Source organism: Pteropus medius, unplaced genomic scaffold (assembly GCF_902729225.1).
Source record: "Pteropus medius unplaced genomic scaffold, Ma_sr-lr_union100, whole genome shotgun sequence".
NCBI classification, from domain to species: Eukaryota; Metazoa; Chordata; class Mammalia; order Chiroptera; family Pteropodidae; genus Pteropus; species Pteropus medius.
In genome coordinates this window covers 11,583,554-11,589,711 of record NW_024349802.1, presented here as the reverse complement: position 1 = coordinate 11,589,711, position 6,158 = coordinate 11,583,554, and the positions used below count along the sequence as shown (strand labels likewise).

Sequence of the window (6,158 nt, the reverse complement as noted above, 5' to 3'; positions counted from 1 at the left end):
ATCAAGGCCAAGGCCACTACCAGGTAAAACTGCAGCTCAGCTTGGGGATCAGAGGGCATAGGACGGTCGCTGAGATCCGGTAGCGCCTCTTGTAGGCTGTCGGCGAAGACCAGGAGCAGCGTGGCGGTGGCCGAGAGGGGTGGCTGTCCCCCATCGCGCACAGCGACCAGCAGGCGCTGGCGGGCAGCGTCCCTGTCGCCCAAAGCGCGCGCCGTGCGCACCTCTCCCGTGCGCAGCCCCAAGCTGAACAGTCCGGGCTCGCTGGCCTGCAGTACGTGGTAGGACAGCCAGGCGTTGTGTCCCGAGTCCGCGTCCACCGCCACCACCTTGGTGACCAGGTAGCCGGGCTGCGCGGCGCGCGGCACCGTGTCGAAGAGCGCCGAGCCGTCGGGCCCCAGCGTCGGGTACAGCACCCTAGGCGCGTTGTCGTTGCGGTCGCCCACCAACACGCGCAGGCTCACGTTGGCGCTGAGCGCGGGCGAGCCCTGGTCGCGGGCCTGCAGCGTCAGCTCGAAGGCGCGCAGCTGCTCGTGGTCGAAGGCGCGCTGCGCGAACACCACGCCGCTCTGCGCGCTCACGGACACGTAGGACGACAGCGCTCGTGGCTCCAGGTCGCTGGCCACGATGGAGTAGGAGACGTGGCCGTTGGGTCCCAGGTCGGGGTCGGAAGCGCTGACTTGGGCGATGGAGGCCCCGGGTGGGTTGTTTTCTGGCACATGGACCAGGTAGGAGACCTGGTGGAAAACCGGGGCGTTGTCGTTGACGTCGCCAATGTGTAGGGTGATGCTTCTGCTGGAGGAGAGGGGCGGTTTGCCTCTGTCCATGGCTGCGATGGTGACGTTGTACTCCGGGGTCTGTTCCCGGTCCAGGGCCCCATCTGTTACAAGCTTGTAGTAATTATTGGCGGAAGATTGAATTTTAAAGGGAACTTTCTCTTTTATGAGGCACGTGACCTCCCCGTTTTCTCCTGAATCTTTATCATGTATTTTGAACAAAGCAATCGCGGTTCCGAGCTCTGCATCTTCGGTTATGGAACTAGACACGGAAGTGAAAACCACTTCTGGGGCGTTGTCATTCTCATCTAGAATTTCTAGTACAATTTTACATTCAGTGGCCATGCCTCCACTGTCTTTGGCTTCTATGCTCATGGTATAACTGCTTCTGATTTCAAAGTCTATAAGGGCTTTGGATTTAATCTCTCCACTCTGACTGTCTAGCATAAACATATTTCCAACATCTCCTAGTGTTCTGAAGGAATAGGTGATCTCTGCATTGATGCCCTCATCCTGGTCTGTGGCTGTCACCTTTAGCACAGAAGTGCCTGAGGGCAAGTTCTCACGCAGGCTAACTTTGTATACATCCTGACTAAACACTGGGGGGTTATCATTTGCGTCAGTGACCTCAATACTGATTTGAGTAGTGCCAGTTCGGACTGGATCACCCCCATCCACCGCTGTCAGGAGCAGGAGATGGGAGCTCTGTCGTTCCCGGTCCAGGGACTTCTCCAACACTAATTCTGGAGCGTTCTTGCCTTCAGTCTTATCCTTCATCATCAGAGAGAAGTGCTCATTATAGCTGAGTTGGTAACTCTGGAGAGAGTTAGCCCCTACGTCTGCATCTATAGCGGATTCCAGGCCAAACCGAGTTCCTGGAATTGCTAATTCATTGATTTGTAAAACAATGCTATTTTGGGGAAAATGAGGTGGATTGTCATTTATATCTTCTATCACCACATTTATGTGAAAAACATTTAGAGGGTTCTCTGCTACAATCTCTAAAGGCAGGACACACAGACGGTTTGGCGGGCAGAGCGACTCCCGATCTATTCTGTCACTCACAAGTAAGTTCCCGTTCTTTGTGTTTATGGTAAAGTATTGCTTCTCTGCACTAACTCTGAGATTGCGAGTCAATAAATCTCGTACATGCAGCCCCAGGTCCTGAGCGAGGTTCCCCACCACAGAGCCCCTGGCCATTTCTTCGGGAATGGAGTAGCGGATCTGCTCTGAGAGCGTCCCGCAGAACAAAGGCAGCAGGAAAGGAAAGAGTACTTGCCGCCGCTGGGTACTGCTGCTCTGCTTCGCCCTATTTCCCATCCTTCTCTGCGCCGCTGCGACCTCCGACGTTAAGAGAAGATGCTTTCTGTATAGTTTGTGTTTAGAATATCCACCACGTAGAAAACTCAAAGCTCCCAGTTTGAAGGCATCCCAATCAGCATTCCAGAATCAGATTTGCCAGAGCAGTGGTCCGTCCGGGCCACTTGCCTTTCAGACTTGCTTTTGTGACTGCGCAGAAAATCACCCTAGTGGATCCTGGACTCCGGTTCTTGCAGCACATTGGCCAACAGCGGCGCTCGGAGTTTATTTAGAAAACTGCAGTCAGAAGCCTTGCAATTGATGTGATTCGGTATTCCAACAGATATGGCTGCTGTATAGGGACCCAGGCAGTTTATGAGTTTTAGATGTGTCTGTTTTCCAGTGTTTACTATCAAAGAAGTTTCCTTAGAGATGGGGCCCTATAGAAGAGCCATTAATCCAGTAATGAGAGAAGTGTCTTTTTCTAATGAGGCAATGCAGTTACTGGAAGAACAAAGCAGTCTTCTCACCACTTAGAACAAAGACCACGTGGGAAAATAGCCCCACCAAGTGGTATGGGGAGATTTTGACACCCACTATTAGCTTCCATCTTGTATACAGATAATTTCCCTCTTTCATTTATCAGAGGAAACTGGAGGAGAGCTCAAAGCTATCTAGGATATACTCAGGACAAGAATGGTCAATGCCATTCTTGTTATTTATAAAAGACTTATAAAAAGGAATAAGTTTTACACGTTCATCATAAACAGCACATAAAAGCATACCCTAGCGGGTTACCATAGAAATTTAATGACATGAAATGTGAGAGTGTTTTATTTTTATCATTTTATTTAACTGGACTATATGTTACACCTTAACAGAGCTTTATCACTACCTCAAAATAACCTTCTTAATATCAAGTTTCAAAGCCAATCTTTCCTTTTTATTTTCCAAGATCTTGGTTTCCAGTTTCTAACAGTTTAAACTATGTTTTAAAAAATATAAAACACCTCCCTCTCTCAGCAAATACCTCATATGCTTTTTATTCATCTAATTTCAAGTGCAAGTAAAATGTATTCAATCTTTTTTTCTCAGTTTGGATTTCCATAAGCATAATTCTACCCCGATATGCTCAAAACATACTAACATTTTTCTTGACTTCAAGACAAAGTTATGCATCTTTTATAAGACTTCCCTCTCCTACAGTTGAAATTCTTTTCCTCTAAACATCAGACATTCAATTTATAGTTAATCACATTAAGGTCAATTCTTAAACGAGAAGGAAAATTTGAAAAGGAACATAACTATGTAAGTAATTTGAGCCAAATATCTAGAAGTGGTGTGACAGTATTGGGCTAAATTGATTATGGAGATGATTCCTGTGATCAAATCCCCTAGATAAGTCTCCTTTCCTCACTTGACTTTCCAAGACATTGCTTCAGATAACACATGCAGTACTAGGTAACTTGGGGTTTCAATAATGAGTTGGTTCTGAATATAAGAAACAAGTATACTTAGATATAATACAAAATGAGTTTACGAAGGAAATAAAGAAGTAATCCATGACTCATAGGCATATTGAAAACAAACAAAATTATCTAGAGGCATACCAGCTAAATCAGTTTCTTATATAGTCTATATACCCACTCCATCTCTTATATTAACAGGCTATTCTATATGAATAAATCTGAAAAATGTGAACATGTTTAACAGATTTGAAAATAACTTTTTAATAAGCACTGGATCAAAATTAAGTTATTTCTGTGACTTTACTACATTAAAAATTCTTCAACATAGACACTAAAGTACAAGTAAAAGAATAAAAGAAAATATCACTAGTTCACCAATTCAGTTATTTCTTCAGAACAACCTAATGATTTAACTCTAGAAATAGAAAAGATGCCTAGAACTTAAGAAACAAGGCGTGTCCTACCTTTCCTCTCCTAAGGGATTCTAGTAATTAAAAGGCAGTCAACATTTCTGTTTCAGTGGGATAAATAAATGAGACAAAGTCAAAATAATCAACAGGATCTAAACATATTACCAGCCATCAAATATCAAAATAGAATTATTTTGTGCTCAGAGAAAAGCTTACATGTGTAAACATGGACATGCGTGTGAGTGTGTGTATATAAATTGAAAGATGAGCTAGAGAGTATGCTATTGAATCAACAGACTCAAATTTGAGCATTAGAAGTCAAACAAATAATGGCAGAATATAATTAAACCAGTGGAGGCGATGCAAAGTTGAAACAGGGGAATAAATAAAAAGTGTTTGTGAATCATAACCAGTTTACATTGATAGCCACAGACACTGACGATAGAAAAATATTACTAAAATTCAACTTACTGAAAAGCAAGTCATGATAGCTAAACTGGACCTTTGGAATCAAAAGAAAATATACCAGAACTTTAAAAAATGACTTTCACAAAACTTTTCTGAAAAATGATGGTAATTCGATGAAAGGTAAAGTACACAAACTCACATGTATTGCTCTAAGTCTGTATGAACTGCATATGCTGACCCCCAAAAGTTTTTATAACAGTCTCTCCAAAAACGCCACTTAATAGACTTGTGCAGATACACTAGTAATTGGGACGCAGGAGCAAAATCTCACCTGATTACTCGTAGGTTCACACTTGACTACACCGGTAAGTGAATCTTCAACTATCAAGAGAGGCTCGCTCTTCTCACAGCTCTCGTGGCTGATGAGCGTGTCCGCGTAGTTGGGCTGTGGGAAGATCAGATGACTCTTCCGTGAATCCGCCGTGAGAGACACTTCGTGGGAATAGGTCTTCAGGAACGCCTGTACTCTGTCCACGCCCACAAAGTGCGAGGTGGGCACGCTTGCCAATCCGCCTCTAGAAGCCTGGAGCAGGCGTGACATGTGCCAGCGCCTCAGTCTGAGCGCTAGCAGCACGATGACAAAGGCGAGGAAGACACAGGAGACCGCAGCTACCGCTACTACCAGGTACAGAGTAAGACTCGAGTCATCGGGGTTGGTGGGAGACTCCAGGCTGCCCAGATCAGCTAGGAGCTCTGGGATGCTGTCGGCTACAGCCACGGTGAGTGTGACAGTGGCCGAGAGAGGGGGCTGGCCGTGGTCCTGGACGGCCACCACCAGGCTCTGCTTGAGGGCGTCTCTGTCCAGCAGGGCCCGCACCGTGTGCACCTCTCCTGTATGCAGCCCCACCGTGAAGAGCCCTGGCTCGCTGGCCTTGAGCAGGCGGTAGGACAGCCAGGCGTTCTGGCCCGAGTCTCTGTCCACTGCCACAACCTTAGTCACCAGGTATCCGGGCTCTGCAGAGCGGGGCGCCAGCTCCACACCGGTGGAACCATCAGTGGGGAGAGTAGGGTACAGGATCTCTGGTGTGTTGTCGTTCTGGTCCAGCACAAATATGCTCAGTGACACGTTGCTGCTGAGTGGAGGGTCCCCGCTGTCACGCGCCATCACTTGTAGCTGCAAGTCACGGAACTGCTCATAGTCAAAGGAGTGCAGGGCATACAGGATCCCGGTATCCGAGTTGATAGAGATGTAGGAGGACAGGGGTGCTCCCTGTGCGGTGTCTTCAACCAGGGAGTAAGTGACCCTGGCATTCTCTTCGCTGTCCCGGTCAAGTGCAGTCACTGAGAAGAAGGAGGCTCCTCTGGCGTTATTTTCAAGAATGTAGGCTGAATAAGAGGAGTGAGCAAAAGTGGGCGCGTTATCATTGTCATCTGCAACGTCCAGTGAAATGTGAGTTTTTGTAGACAAGGGTGGACGTCCCTGATCTGTGGCTGTCAATGTTATATTGTAGCTCTGGATGTGCTCTCTGTCCAGCACTCTGTTTGTCATCAACTTGTAATAATATCCATAAGTCTTTTCCAAATTAAAGGGCAGATTGTTAGGAATAAAACAAGAGACTTGACCATTTTCTCCAGAGTCTTGGTCTTGCACATTCAGAAGAGCAATTACTGTACCTGGAGGAGAGTTTTCCAGCACTGAGTTAGTAGAAGATGTGATCGTTATCTCTGGAGCATTATCATTTACATCCACAACTGTGATCAACATCTTGGCAGTGGTGGAGAGACCTCCACCATCTTGG

General features: G+C 46.5%; 1 protein-coding gene across 1 annotated transcript in view; it reads right to left on the bottom strand.

Annotated features, from left to right (window-relative positions):
- LOC120581195 (protocadherin gamma-A3-like) overlaps positions 1–6,158 on the bottom strand; it is a 142,910-nt gene that overhangs the window by 61,764 nt on the left and 74,988 nt on the right. The gene's annotated exons all lie outside the window — the stretch shown is intronic.